This window comes from Molothrus ater, chromosome 1 (genome assembly GCF_012460135.2).
Source record: "Molothrus ater isolate BHLD 08-10-18 breed brown headed cowbird chromosome 1, BPBGC_Mater_1.1, whole genome shotgun sequence".
NCBI lineage: Eukaryota > Metazoa > Chordata > Aves > Passeriformes > Icteridae > Molothrus > Molothrus ater.
Genome location: NC_050478.2, coordinates 131,768,506 through 131,784,293, shown reverse-complemented (window position 1 = coordinate 131,784,293; position 15,788 = coordinate 131,768,506).

The window sequence follows — 15,788 nt, the reverse complement described above, 5'->3', positions numbered from 1 at the left end:
TATATCCTCCAGACAAAGATAAATAAGAATTCTTTCCAAACAATGTGTAAAAACCAGCTTGATATCACTCTGATTTACATAAACACACCCATTGTTCCCACACAGAAAAAACCTGGCATATCAGTACAGGAACCTCCACACCAGTCACCTTTGCTGATGTGTGCCATTGTTTTAAGGTCAGTCTAGCACAGCTACCAAAATGGAAGTTTCTGTTTAATGGTAAGTTATAAACTGATGTTCTGAACTTAACCCTGGTTAAGACAAACTCCAAAACCTTTTGCCCTACAGCTTCCATCTGGCTGTGGCAGAAAGTCCTTTGCTGTATGGGAAGAGGTTCTGTGTGATACTGCAAGATCACAGCTGTCAGATAGATCCTGATCTGTCCTACTGAATGCATTATGCAGAAACAGCCAAGGTTTCTAATTTAAAAAATATCTCAAGTTTATAATTAACCACAATGAAATACTGTTGTGTTGGTTTGGATTTTTTATTTGTTTTTCCTATGGAGAAGATACTAGCTACTGTTCAAAAGAGCCCAAACTCTTCTGTCCAAATTTAGGTACAAACACTTCAAACCTGCTGTTTAAAGCATGAACAGTCTAAACAGATCCAAGCCTAAAAAAGCACAGTCTGACATTTGTATGCTTGTACAAATGTCAGTCCCATATTTGAAGTGGACTTCGAGATTTAAACATCAGTCTCAACTAAAACAGGCACTGACTTTACTGCTCTTCTTCCCCTGACTTTATTTAGTGCAAAGATTTCTGCAACACTGGCTTCAAGATGACAGATTGATTGTTTCTGCTATAAGTCACAAGTTTCTAATGCTATTTTCCCAAACATCAAATTACAATTTGAGTGAAAGCAGGCCTTTCCAGACTTTTATGCAAAACAGGTGTTAGAGACCTGTTACTGTATTTCTACAGCATGAATTCAGCAAATTCAAGAATCCAATTTAGACATGACTAGAACACTCATGATTTGGCTGAGCAAGATCCAAGGAGGCAGAAATTACTGGATATGATCCTCTAAGACAGACTGAAAAAGTTGAGGGATTCCATTTTCAGAATAACTATTATCTTAACACAATCTGTTTTAAGGCAATCTGTTGCCCTTTTCAGCAGAGTGCATTTTAGGAAAAAACTCATTTTCCTTCAAAACTGTCAAAACACAAATCCTGCTTTTTGTATTGTTTGAGAGCAAAACCAGGTACAACTCTGCCTTCAAATTGCCATTGGCAGGAAGCCATTATAAATCATAGCCAGATTGAAAAAATAATAGTAAGCTTTAGCTGCACTTTTCTTCTTGTCAAAATAAAAATCCTCTCAGAAGTGGTCTGAATAACTCTGTTTTTTTCTAGAGCACCCTCAGTGGCAGCATTTGAATTGTTAGCTTGGGCTAAAGCGTGTTGGGCATCACAGTGGGGAGTGCTGTACCACAATGGCAGCCAGCAGAGAGCCAGAGCCAGATGCCTCTTCTTGTCATTATGGGAATGATTTCTCTCCTGAGCCCAGAGGCATTCATCAAATATTTTCCATTGGGATTGTCTGTCCTCTCTCATATTTGTTTCTTGTACTAGAAGTCCAATGCATTTTCACTATTCTTGCCTGAACCTGTCCTCTCCTTCAGCACTCAGTAATAAAGGACTCTATTGTACCTCTGGGTACAGCCAGGAATACTCTTCTACTGTTCTCTTCTTTGCCATGTGATTAGAGAGCCTTTCCAGAAGCAAACCTCCCACCTAACACAGCCAAGCAAAGTGTTCTTAACAACCAAAGGGGAAATGACCTGTGAATTTTTGACTGTGGCATTGAACATGCATTTGTTACATTTATTAAATTCTTGCACGCTTCAGATGTTGATGGGTTATTACCATGGTTATTAACCCTTCATTTTTTTTGTTCTTCATTTCTGTGGTGATGTTAGGATGATCAGCACTCCACAGTCAATGTATAGGCAAGTCTGCTTTATCAGTTAATACAGGTTGTTTTGGAGGAACTTGCCTTGGTCATATAATTAGTTTTCCTCAGCTGGATATTTCTTTTAAAGACTGTCAGATAATGTTCAGTGAGAGAATAAGCAGTGTCTGTCTGTATTATATCTTTTGTTTAAATCACGTAGGAAGGACGGACAGCGTACAAGATCACTTCCTCCTTAAATTGTCAGCTCAAAATGTGGGTTTTTTTGTGTGGCTAGCCATGCTTAAAACCCTTCCTTGAATTTTTTCTGCACAACCTCAGAGTCAGCAGACACACTGCTCACATCTCTGAGGCATTTTTAGTCTCACCAGTGATCCATTTGTTGCCTTTTGGCTCTCCCACTGATTCATATGCTTCCTAAAATAGAGCTCACTATCTTTGTTCTGTTGTGACAAGTTACAAAAGAATTGGCAACATCAGTTTAGCACCAAGTAATATGAATCATATCATGTGCTTAGATGTGCTTGAAGTTCAACTATAAGATTACATCTAAGTGTAAATTACCATTATTTTTGAAAGATTTCTTAGTCTTTTCAGGGTACAAAGCCACACGCCATAATTCTGCATTGTTATTCTTTTCAGCCATAGATGTTTCTTACAAATACTGAGCCCAATGTTCCTCACCATAGCTCAGACCAGTCCCAATTAAAAAAAAAAAAAGTCCAAAGGCTTCTGAGAGTAGAAAAAATAATGTCTATTGCAATGGAGGCTGAGGTGATCATGGTGCATAAAAAAGACATGAACTTTCCTGCACCCAGGTCTCAGGCATTGCATTTGTAACAAAGCAGTCAATACTTCACAATGTCCTTAGCTTGAACATTCCAATTCCATTTTAACATGGGATATATACAAATATATATGTGTCTTTGTGTATTTAATAATTTATTTATGCAGTGCATTACAGCATATATGCATGTTTCTGTAGCTCACACACAAGAACACCAGCACTCTGTGCCAGCTGAGTGTGGCTGAATGAATAAATAATGTGGGAAGTCTTGTCTGTGGGGTTAAGCATTTCACAGGAGCCAGGTGTGAGCATCATCCTTGCCTACTGAATCTCTGCAGCTCAGGATCTGGTATTACAGCTATTTTTTCAGATAGCATTTCAAATTGGTCCTGGATAATAATGAATTTATGAGGTCTTAGTCTCTTCAAGATTTGTGCTAATGAAGCCTTCAGGCAAGGGACAGATTGTCCCTTCCACGTGCCCTTCCAGCTTGGAAGAGCTAATGTTCACAGATAGGTTTAGCTTCCCTACATCACAGTATAACTCCCCAGGTGACAGCAAAGGTTTTAGTAAAAGTCATGTTGTGCAGCCATTGCAGTGAGAGAGCTGTAGCTCCAGATTTAGTTGCGAACCTGTTGCGTGGCTTTGGGCAGACTGTGTAACTCTGCCTGAGTTCCTCCTGTGTAGGATGTGGTCGGGCAGCCAGGCACTCCACTGGGATGATGCAAGAGAGCTGTTTGCACTTAACCCTTTCTACTCTAGGCTGCCTAAGAACTTTTCAAATGGCTGTAAGTTGCTGGAAAGGTTCTTGGGTAAGGTGAAGTAGAGCTGCTCCTGGGATAATCTTCCAGCTGATAATTCAGCAGGTGTGAGGTCCAAAACATAGAGAAAGTAAGTTAGTATTAAATTCTTAAACAAATACACCAAAACATGAGTGACAGTATGACAGCAAGTGACAACTTGAGAATGATGCCTTCCTAGCACCTGGTATTTCCCAGGACTCAGCAGCAACAGCTGATGTGATACAAACCATTTGTCTCACCTATGCCAGTGCTTCAAGGCATGATACCAAACATATTTTAAAGATACACCTTTCATCCTGCTGTAGTGAAAGTGCTGAAGTGTAAGAAATAGTTTTTTATGAAAAAATTTCTGGCTGAAGCAGGGCCTTACAGTGTCTTCCAGGGTTTTTGAAAAAACACAATGAGTGGTTGTGACAAAGTGTGGAATGTGTTGTGAGAAAACAGGCAGTTCAAGAGAACAGATAAATAAAAGACTCTGAAGTTGAAAGAACCCTTTTTCTCTGGATCTGAATTTTGGAACGTAATATCACTCAAATGTCAGTGTTTGAGTTATTAAAATGGTGTAATGAGATGTAATGGCCAGAGCTGCAAGGACAGTAAACACAACTGCACTATTATCAGGACAAGCTGAACTTCCAATGGTGCAACAGGTCAAACAGCTATAATCATAACACCGTACCTGGAACATGGTAAGGGGAGGCTGCACATGAACATAATGTACCTGGGCTCTGGAACTATGAATGGAGCAAAGTTGGAGATTTATAGATCCCAGGCATAAACCAGCATGATAAAGTTTAAAAAAAATTGAAAGTAAGATGGAAGAAATATAAGCTTAGCATTCAACCAAGCAATTTCACACCAGTTAACTGCATAGCTGAAAAAGATAAAAGGTTATTTAAGACTAGGAAATCCAATATTTTATGTCTGGTCAAGAATAATCCTCTGCAAGAAACACAGAGCAAATGAGTAGGGAGCAGCCCTGATGAAATATTCTGGATGTTGCATACTCTATCAAAAAAAGCATACCACATAGTGAGAGGTACAAATATAAATAGAGGCAATAAAGCACATGAAGTGATTCCTCCACTTTCCCCAGTACTGGCAAAGATCAGTGGGAACTCAGCAAGCCTGGCTTGGGCAACCATGCTTGGGAGAGATAAAACATTCATCAAGCTACAGAGGAGACCAATGTGTATGATAAGAGTTCTAGAAAAAAATTACATGGGAAGAGGGGACAAACAGGGGTGCTTGTTCTATTGAAGAGAAACCTAACAGAAATGTGAGCAGTCTTCAAAAATAAAGATATTACAGATTATTAAGACATTCCATTGCAGCAGAAATAGGCTTTGGTTAGACATTAGGAAAAACTTTCTAAAAATAAGGCTAGTGATGCATTGGGCAAGATTGCCTGGGGATTGTAAATCTTTTTAAAAGAGATCAGATAAAACTTAGTCAGTAATGACAGAGATAAAATTTATCCATCTGTAAAGAGTGGGATGGTATAGATAACTTCTTGAGATACCTTTTAATCTCTATTTTCCATGTTCATCCACAAGATGAGTGTTTGTTTTTTTTCAGACTTGCTTGTTTATTCATGCTAGTCACTTGCTTCTTCATCTTAGAAATGGAAATCCCATTATTCAGTCCCAGTCAGAGCTGAGTTCAGGTTTTTCTTGTACTCTGTAGCAACACAATGTGACTGTTAAAGGTGCAAAGACATAAAGACAAAATTTAAAACTGTGTTAAATTAATAACTATGAGCAAACTATCATACCAGACTTATCATTGGCTTCAAATCAAAAGAGTTTATGAAAACAAGTCCTAAGTCGTGAGTCTTAGGTAATTCACATGGTCCCTTTGACACTTCAAAGAGACTGTGATGCTTGGATGAGATGTGCAATTTTACTGGGACAGGCAAGGCAGAGTCAGGAACAAACCATTTGGATCCACTCTGCAAAGCAGCTGTTCCCACTCTTTCCACATGAGAAGTAGGAGATCTGCCATGGTTTCACTGTGCTGCCAGCACCACTGACACTTTTATACATATCCACATCCACTGCCAGCAACATGGAGTCCCTCTCACACAAAGGAGGTGGCAGGTGGATTTCAAGAGTGCTCCCACTGAATCTCTGGGGTCTTCAGCAGGACGACTTGAGATGAGCTCAGCAGCACAGACCTCTTCCTGCCACCATGGATGCCTTTGGTGGTTTTCTTCCCCCAGTTCTCCTACAGCAGTGGAATCAAAGCATTGAACAGCTGAGCCTTCTGCCTGTATTCTGAAAAATTTGATCAACATTTAACTATGTTTCTGTCTCACTGCTCAGGATCTGGTATTACAGCTATAATTTTGGTTACTACTGAGAGAATTTTAGCTTGGCATCAAATTATTTAAACTCCATTACAGTGATCCTTGTTGGGACATGTTAAGGCACTTACCTCCTGAGCAAGTGCCTTACCAAAAGGATAAAATGCATCTATCTATTATGATTAATATTATTTTGCTAAAGATGGAGGGCACTTTGGCTGCCCTCCCCCCAGGTTGCTACAGCAACACACATCTGCAAAGAGTCATTCTTCTAATTGTGCCAATTAGGCTTATATAAGGGTATTTCAGTGATCCAAATGCTGTGGAAAGCACAGTCTGAGGTCTGGCTGAAGAAAAACCTCATGCTCCAAATGCTAATGAAATTATTTTAAACCTCCTTCTGGTGTAACTGCATTAGTCACAGTGAGCAAGGAGCAGTGCAGTAGCTCACTGAGCTGGGCAGGTTTGCTTTACTCTCTGAGGGAAAGAAGCACATCAGGAGACTTCTGAAATGCTTCTCTGAAACAGAGGAAAAAAGTGAGCTTGCGTTTTGTTTCCAAACATTATTTTGCTATCAAGAAAAGCAAATGAGAATGCAAACCCAGCATGTAAAGGGTTAATGAGATTAATGATTAATACTTTACATCCAAATGGTGCCAGATTAATGACTAATGCTTTGCAGCGATACATAACTTTTTGAATAAAGCTAAATTGTGAAATACAGAGAGGTGCTCAGGTCAGCAACAGTGAAAGTGCAGTAACTGTCTGATTGACCCCTTTGACTGGAGCAATGTGGAAGCTGCAGGGCCACATGGAAACTTTGCAGCCAACAGCAGAGTCTTTCTCATGCAAGAAAACTGCTATTTTCTACACAATAAAATTAAGCTAAGGAGTTTGTAATAACTTGCTGCTTATTTTATTAGCTTTATCCTCCAAGGGTGTTTTTGCAATCCAGATCATTATGTGTGAATAAGAAACACTTTTTGAAAACCTGGACTACTTGAGATGGTTGTCATTAAAACATTAGCAAAAGACACTGACTTGCTGTTATGTGACATTATAACACCACACTTGACGTGTTTTGCTGATGGTGTGACTCATCATAGGAGTTTCCTTGAGACTGGCTATTGGAACACCATCCAATTGCAATAACTGCTGTCTGAAACCTCCTGAAACAAAGAAAATGATATCTTTAAAGTGAGACAACTATGTCTAATTACAGCCTGTGATGGTCATAAAATAACTGTCCAAACATAACAGTACAATTGTTCAAATATGCAATTATATTAATCCAAAAGAAATTTAAAAGGTTCAAAAATCAACATGCTGACTCTTTCCAATTCTCATCGAATGTAGCAATGGGTTTACTGGTCAGGCTGGAATATTATTATTGTGTAGAATATGGAGATACAGGCTTTGATACAATGTTTTCAGATTATACAGTCACAGAATCATAGATCAGCTTGGATTGGAACGGACCTTAAATATTATCTAGTTCCACCCCCCTGCCCTGGGCAGGAACAACTTTATATAGGAAAGTATAACAATGTCACTTTGAATAAAAGTTTATTCTCATTTTTTTTTCCCACTAAGTTGTTGGAGGCCACAAAGTAACTCACAAATGCGTATTTGTATAAGATGGACCTTGAAATGTCTTCACGTTAAAAGGTGATAGTAGCTTATATAAGGTAAAAGATGACAAAAGGACCCCTTACAGGAGACAAATCCCAATGCTACCTATACTTAAGAACTTCCTAACTTTAGGCTGAAGTATGAATCACCACGTTGGAGCAATTTATTTTACCCTTGCATCAGGCTGCCTAGGGCTGCAGCCTTTGACTAGGAATTAGATTGGGGAGCTGAATGTGAAATGACAACGCCAAAATGTCCCTTTGTCAAAGAGGGGGTGAGGAGGAGGCAACATGGTGTAAGAAAGCAACCAGAGAGGTTCCCCACCTTATCATTTCCAGAGCCAGTGCTGACCTACATTGACTTGCCTCCCAGAACCAAAGCTCTGCCATGCTGGTGCTGAAAGGATTACTTCCCCATGGTTTTCAGTTGTCAATCTTCCAACCTAAAGCTCCTTTCTCCTTAAGATTCTCAATAATTGTTCTGCTTCAGCAACCAGAGAATCACCATAAATCACCTTTCTACAGTACTTTTCCCCCTTCTGTGCTCTCTCAGGGTGTTTTGTCATTGATCTTGTCTGCCCTGCAACTCTTTTCACTATTTTAGCTGCATTTAATTAGCATGGCCATTTATAATGCTCGGAACTGGAGTGTTTGTGGATTTGAAAAGAGCTGATTTCTAAAAGGTGTTTTAGAAATGCTTTGAGATTCCACATCACCAGAAAAATGTGGGGAAGTGAAAAGCAGGGCAGTAGCTAGGCACCTCATTCTTTCCAGCAAATGCTGTACTCTGCTAGTTACTATGGCTGGCTGATAAGGAACACTTTTGAGAGTGATTGTTTCTACTCACCACTGCAAATTTCAGTATCAAAATTCCTATGTATATTTGTGCTCTGAAGCCTTCTGCAGAAGATCCTCCTGGCTTCTGCCCAAGTGTGCCCCCTCTCCTAGGCCCCCTGGATCTGACAAATTACTTTGTCCAAGCAGAGCTGAGAGGGATTCTCTTTGAGAGTAAGAACTATAAGAATGCATCTGTAAGAATGCTCTGTAAGAATGCTCATGTGGATGGTTGAAAGAGTAGGATCCCACTGTGAGATGGAGCAGAACAATGTGACAGGGTGGAAGCACTCTGTGTAACCTCTGAGGAACCAGGCTGAGTTTCAGAAGGGGATGTTTCAGAATTTACACCTGAGATAGACTAGGCAGAAAGCAATTTGACTGGACAGTCAGGCCCAGGTTGTTGATCTGAGGAGCTGGAAGTGCCCAAGTTTTTGTCAGAAAAAATACTTAAGACACCCAAGATCCTGGTTCTGCGTGTGGCATTATCTTGGTACAGCTGGCTGCCACAGGACCTCTGGCACATCAGCATCCCTTACTCACCTCAGGAACCAGGCCCAGGAAACCTCATATTCCCTCAGCAACCATTTTAAAATGAATACAAATAGAACAAACGCTGTCTCAGGAGGCTAGGCGTGTCTCTTTACATTGTATTCTGCAGTACTGTCCTTACAGTTGTTCCTTATGGCCTACATGGTATAAAATTGTCAGATCATTTAAGGGTGTTTTAGTTGGGTTAGCAACCCTGCACCCTTGCACAATGGGTTTCAAAAAGAAACTTTTCAAAAAGAAGCTTGCAGGATTTGGGGCAGTCTCCTGCTAAGCAGCTGACTCTACAGCCTGTTCTCACTAGGACTGCCAACACTTGCCATGAGGGTCTGGGATGTACACAGGAGAGAGGAGGAGAGATTAGTTTCATATCAGGGGTGGGAAAGGAGACTGCCACTGGGACAGAGAGCAAAAGTCAAGATGCAATGAATCTGTCTGTGTCCTTGCAGCTCTACAAGTTTTGAACATGTTGCTGCCAGTCATTGGTTACAGGTGAGCTTTTCAAAGCATTGTCTTAACCCTGGAAACTGGCACACTGCCTGGTCTGCAACATCCTAGGAGTGTCTTTTCTGCACAGAAAGTTTTCTCTGAGCCCTTTTACAAGCTGTTACAAGGGCCTTGGAGGCAGCAAGGGTGCATTGGTTGCTGTAGCACTGCCAGCAAACCTGTAATGTTTTGCCCAGCTGCCTGGCAGCACACCCAACCCTGAAAGAGTTTGGAGCCTGGTTAAAGTTCTTGGACAGGTCAGGGGTTAGGCTGAACTGACCATAATAAAAAGGGATCCCCTCAGGCCACCAGTTTTTAAGCAGCAGAAGACATCACACGTTCCTGGCTTGTGTCTGGTAGAATGTATCCAAATGCCAAAACATGCTGTCATCTTGGACTCTGCCAGGGTAACCAGTTTATGAATTATCCTTGCTGACTAACAAGGCTTGTGCAGATCAGGTGAGGGATCCTTCCTAGCTCTTGCAGACACAGACCCCATATGACAAGCAACCAAAGGAATGTGGGTCCTAATCCTGTCCCTTCTTTTGGTGAAATGGCATTAGGTAAATTCCCTTGCAGGTCACTCCTGATGCCAAGTTCTACCCTTTACCTCATTCTAACACACAAAAGTAACAAGCCCCAGCATGCCTGCACAGGGAGCACAAGGCAGAAGAACAGTAGAAGAGGGAGCCACAGCAAATGCTGCTGGTCCATCTGCCTCAGTTAGCAAAGCTGGACACAGGCCTGGAGAATCTTTCCCAAATGGGACAGCTCTCATACCACCCTGTATCCCCATTAATATGTAGTAGCGATGTGCCCTGTGCACCAAAAAGGCCCTAAGATGTGAACACTAAAGATGCAAGTCAGTTAAAATGACCTGGCCTAGGACCATTGCAGACAGTACATGTGTAGCCACAGGAACTCAATGACAGGACTTCAGAAGCCCAGCTGCCAAATTTGTCCTTTAATTACTCAATAATGGTCCCTCCTGTATTTATATATTCCTAAAAAAGAAAACATAGGGAAGTATGGAGACCTCAGTAGAACATGATAAGGTTCTGGAACAAGTTGTTCTCTTTACTGTTGTTGCCTTGCCCAAATGCCTGAGGCCTCTCTCACCATCCTGTATCTGCTGTCACTTCTTTCCAGGTTTGTCAGGGATAAGTCCTAGTGATGCAGTTTCTCATTACTCACCTTCCCTCCTTCTGAGTGCTAGTCTGGCTTGCAGAGGTCCAAGCAAAGAGATACAAACAAAAGCAGTGTACACAACAAATAGACCTGCTTTCAACACAACAGACACAACATTTAGGTCAATTTATCTTCTGGTGAAGAAACATTCACTTGGTGAAATCATTGTTATATTTGCAGTTGACCTCATCTGCATGCCCCAAACAAGTTTGCACACCCTCAGCTTCCTCTCTTTCTTTCTTTCTCTCATCTCCCTCCCAACAACTTCACAAGAATTTCAAAGAAAAGGCTGGCAACTTGTTGAAAGAACACAAAGACCCTGTCCTTGCTAGCCAGAGAGAAAGTGCTGCTACCTGTCTGTCAAGAACTTGTGGGTTTTCAGTTTGCATATTTCTTGCTAACAGTGTTTATCCAGGTAGCACAGATGGGGCATATCATTTGGCAAGCTTACCCCTAAGCTTTTTACAACAAGGATGATAACAGGTGCAAGATAAGGGATACAGACAAAACCAGGAGTTCATTACAAATGCATTTGCATCCAAAGCAGCAGTAGAAGGACTTGGCTTTCATTTATCTTAAAAGCACACAGTTTGTGAATTCCATTCAAATATTCACTGTATTTGCATTTGATACTGTGTGTCACAGCAGACAAACAACATGGAACCAAGCTGTGTTTGTGTGGGTTTACACTCCTGTGCAAGGGTGGCCCAGTAAGTAATCTCTTCTCATGGCAATAGGGAATTTTTACCATGGGTGCTGAAAAACTAGAGACAGAATTCTGAGGAGAGTACATTGTCCCCCAGAGAACAGGATTTTTGAAGGAACTTGTTAGATTAATAGCAAAGGCTTCTTAAGGTCTGATGGTCTTATTTTGATCCCAAAGTTGGACAGTTATGATGCACTAAAGACTTGAAAACTTGGCCTCAAGTTCTGCATCTGTGTGTTTGTGTGTTCAAAGAATGTGGCACAGCTATGGAGAGGTTCCTGATCAGAAACAGTCAGTAATCTACAGCAAGGAGAGGAATGAAGTTGATTAGCTGAAGCTATTCCTTATTCTGAACTACTTTCTGTAGAAGTCCTATTTTAATCTGCCGTCTGAAAAGAGATGAGACTAACCTATCAAAAGATAGGTACCAAAAAGTTGCATAAGACACTGTTTCACTCACAAGTCTGCATGCAGCCAGAATCTGAAGTAACTGGAAGTCGGTAACATCTGGCTTTTACTTGATGGTGCATGTAAAATGTGTTGATAGATCCATCTGTTTCATGGGAGTGTACCTGAATCCCAGGTAAAACCCCAGGAGGCTTGGGAATATCAGATGAGCAGCCATTCCCATTGAGTGCAGTGGTATATGCCCATGGCTTACAAAGGTGCCAGGGGATAAGGAAAAATTGCTGTTTCCTTCCCCTCTGCAGGACAGTTGCTCCAGCCCAGTCCTGCAGCACAAAGCCGAAGAAGCTTGCAGTGGTTCTCACTCTCCGTAAATCTCTGAGACCTTTGTCTCCCACTGCTGTTAGCATGCCACCTTGTCCAACCTCATTTGTGCTTGAAACTGGGAAGTGAAAAAGCACAATAATAACAAGAAAAAAACAAAGGTTTACCAGCAATTCATCTACAGAGAAACATACCAAAAATTAAAAATGCAACAGCAAACAAAGATGAAACCCTTTCACTGCAATGTCCTTTGGGACAGCTTTTCATCTACTTCCTAATTAAAGACTGAGATGTTTAAAGCATGAAAAATGGGGAAAATGTGTTTTAAAGTGGCTCAGTATTTATTACCACACACATGAATGTATTATTCTTTGACCAGGACTTAAATGACTGCCATTAAACTAATTTTCTTAGTGTTCTCCTTAAACAAAGATTTTGGTTGAATACTTTTAGTAGTTCAGGTAACAATAACTGCATATGCCTGTTCCCTGTAGCATGGAACTCGACAGGAAACACTATCGTTAGCACACACAGATTTTTCCTTAACTCTGATATTGGAATTAAGCCAGGATTATTCAGAAAATGAGAGAGAGGGAGAATATATCCTTGGCCATGTGAGTATGGAGAACTGTCAGATCACTTTCTGCTCTTGTTGCTAGAGATGAGGGATCCCAGTGACTGCCCCCCACATCCCAGTTAACTCCCAAGCCTCCAGTCCCTGGATATGCTGGGGGAGATCTCTCTCCTCCCTGCTCTGTTCTCCTCAGCATGGAGCCTTTTGTGTCTACATGAGTAGATGTAGACTCTCTAAACTTCAGCCTCTGTCTGGCCAATGGGACAGCTGAGGGCTCTTTTCCATTTCTCTGTTGACAAATTGAATCTGGATCTTCTTATAACAAGGATGGGCTATAACTGATCAGTATTTCCTTGACTCAGAACTTGGTTTTTTTTTCCCAGAAATGCCAGTTTAGAGTAATAACTGAACTATCTCCGCCCAAACCAGCCATTGCCATCACTAGCACTGCTGCCCAAGGATTTCAGAGTTTTGTCTGAGGAGTCAGTGGGACAAAATATTCACCAAGAAGTACACATCAGAGAGGTGGTCATCTTTCAGCTTCTGAGAAATATTGAAAAAGGTGATGGAATGTGCTTTTTAACACAGTTAGATAATGAAAAGTAAGTTTGGAGATGACTCTTACAAAGCTTCAATCCTTTGCCAAATCCTTACTCCCACTGAGCTGGTGGCACAAAAAGCTAACTTACTAGAGTCTATACAGTCTTGAGGAAGATTTTCAATAATTACACATGACACTTAAAATATTTGTTTAAAGAAAAAAGAAGTACTTTAATAAGAACAGTAAAGGTACAGAACAGTAAGAAACAAATGACCAAGAACAAGGTCAGGATTAATATTTTATATAAACATCTGGTTTATTCCTTTCTTACTATGAGTTTAAATCAGTTTAGCACCCTTTTTGTTCAGAGACTAAAAAAAGTTAGTATTTTATAAGATTTATTTATAATACCCTTGAGGTTTAGAGTATGTTTATGTAACCCTTCAGCCAGGAATTGGCAGCAGCTGAAAGAGCTGGATTCGTTTATCTAGGGGTTCTCCCTGAAAACTTAAACAACAGCAGTTTCAGCCTCCACCCAAAGCTAAATGACCTTCTTTGGGTGCCCTGACAAACAATAAATCCTGCTCAAGGCATAGCAAGGGTTTAAAACAAGGTTCAGAGTTTCAAGACAGAGAGAATTTTAGACATGAGAAAAAGGGAAGAAGAAAGGCTCAGAGTAAGCCCACAAGGGCCATTAATCAATAAAATAAATAATGTTAAAGAGTGATCCCTAACCTCCTTCTCTTCCTCGTCTCTGTGACACAGAATAAAGGCTTGCTCTGATTTCCAAATAGATCCCTTGTCCCTTGAACATCTCTGCCCACTCAAAACTCTCCCTGTATTTGCTGCATGGCTTCACTTTGCAGCTGAGCTAATGAACATATGTATTACTGCCCACAGCCCAGGAGAGCCCACCCTCTCCCCAGCCCACAGCCCCTTGCCCAGCTGACCATGCAGTGAGCTAACTGAAGGCACCAAACAGGCAGAAAAAGAACTCATGAAAAATGAAAGTGAGCAGTGGAGGCGTCTCAGCTGGTTTAATTCCCTGTGCCATAAAATGAAGATCAAAGTTGGCACCAAGGAAGAGGATGGCACGGCTGGGGATAGAAAGAAGAGCCAGACTGCTTTTGTGCCTCTTCTTGCAAGAGCTAGATTGAGCTCGTTACTGATAGGTTGGGCTGGTGTAGTTTGAAGATGAAACTGCTGTTAAGCATAGTATGACTCTGCAGTCTTATCCTAATATAGGCCAAACTTTGAGGAAGCTGTTCTGTCCATGACCACATGGCTAACAGAGCCATTCTGTCTCTAGTTAAAGTCCAGCCAGCCTGTATGGTGAGGAACCCCTCTGCCAGCTAAGAGGAGGAAATAGGGCTTGTGCTGCAAAGCTTAAGCATATTTTACCAAGGATGTGGCCCTGGGGCTAGTTTTGTTACCTGGGCAGAACTGCCTTTCTGCCTCACACAGCACACCTGTGGCTTTTCCCAGTCCCACAGCCACTCCTATGCCACACTGACCAAAACAGGGAGGTTTTACAATTCAGCTTCCTTAACTTTTTTGGGCACCAGGTTTAAAAACTTAATCACAGAATAAATTAGGTGTGAAAAACCCCTGAGATCATCGAGCCCAATCTGACCAAACACCACATCAACTAGATCAAGGCACTAAGTGCCATGTCCAGTCTTTCCTTAAATATCTCCATGGACAGTGACTCAACCACTTCTCTGGGCATCCCATTTCAATGTCTAATCATTCTTTCTGTGAAGAAATTATTCCTAATGTGCAACCTAAACGTCCTCTCTCACAGCTTATGCCAATTTCCTCTTGTTGTGTCACTTGTCGCCTGGGAGGCCAGCCCCACCTGGCTACAACCTCCTCTCAGGCACTTGCATAGAGCATTAAGGTCCCCCCGAGTTTTTTCTTCAGGCTAAACACCTTCAGTTCGCTCAGCTGCTCCTCACAGGACTTGTGCTCCAGACCCTTCACCAGCCCTGCTGCCCTTCTCTGGACATGCTCCAGCACCTCAATGTCCTTCTTGTAGTGAGGGGCCCAGAACTGGACACAGCTCTTGAGGTGCGGCCTCACCAGTGCCGAATACTCTCACTGCCCTGGTCCTGCTGGCCACACCAAGGCTGAGGGATGCCAGGATGCCATTGGCCTTCTTGGCCACCTGGACACACGCTGGCTCATGTTCAGCCAGCTGCCGATTAACACCCCGATGTCCTTTTCTGCTGGGCCTTTTGCAGCCACGGTGCTGGAGGAGCGGAGGGATTCGGCTTGGGAGGCGCTGGACGCTGAGGCGCTGCCGGCCTGTGCCGGGCGCCATTCGCAGCGCAAACAGCGCCGCGGGCCCCCTCAGCGTCCCGGCCCCCGTGCGCCCCCCGCCGGCCCCCGTGCGCCCCCCGCCGGCCCCCGTGCGCCCCCTGCCGGCCCCCGTGCGCCCCCTGCCGGCCCCCGTGCGCCCCCCGTGCGCCCCCCGCTGGCCCCCATGCGCCCCCTGTCACCGGCCCCCATGCGCCCCCCGCTGGCCCCCGTGCGCCCCCCGCCGGCCCCCGTGTGCCCCCTGCGGGCCCCTGTGCGCCCTCTGCCGGCGGCCCCCATGCGCCCCCTGCCGGCCCCCGTGCGCCCTCTGCCGGCGGCCCCCGTGCGCCCCCTGCCGGCCCCCGTGCGCCCTCTGCCGGCGGCCCGTGCGCGGCGCGGGGCGGGGCCGGGGCCATGGCGGGCAGCATGGCGGGCAGC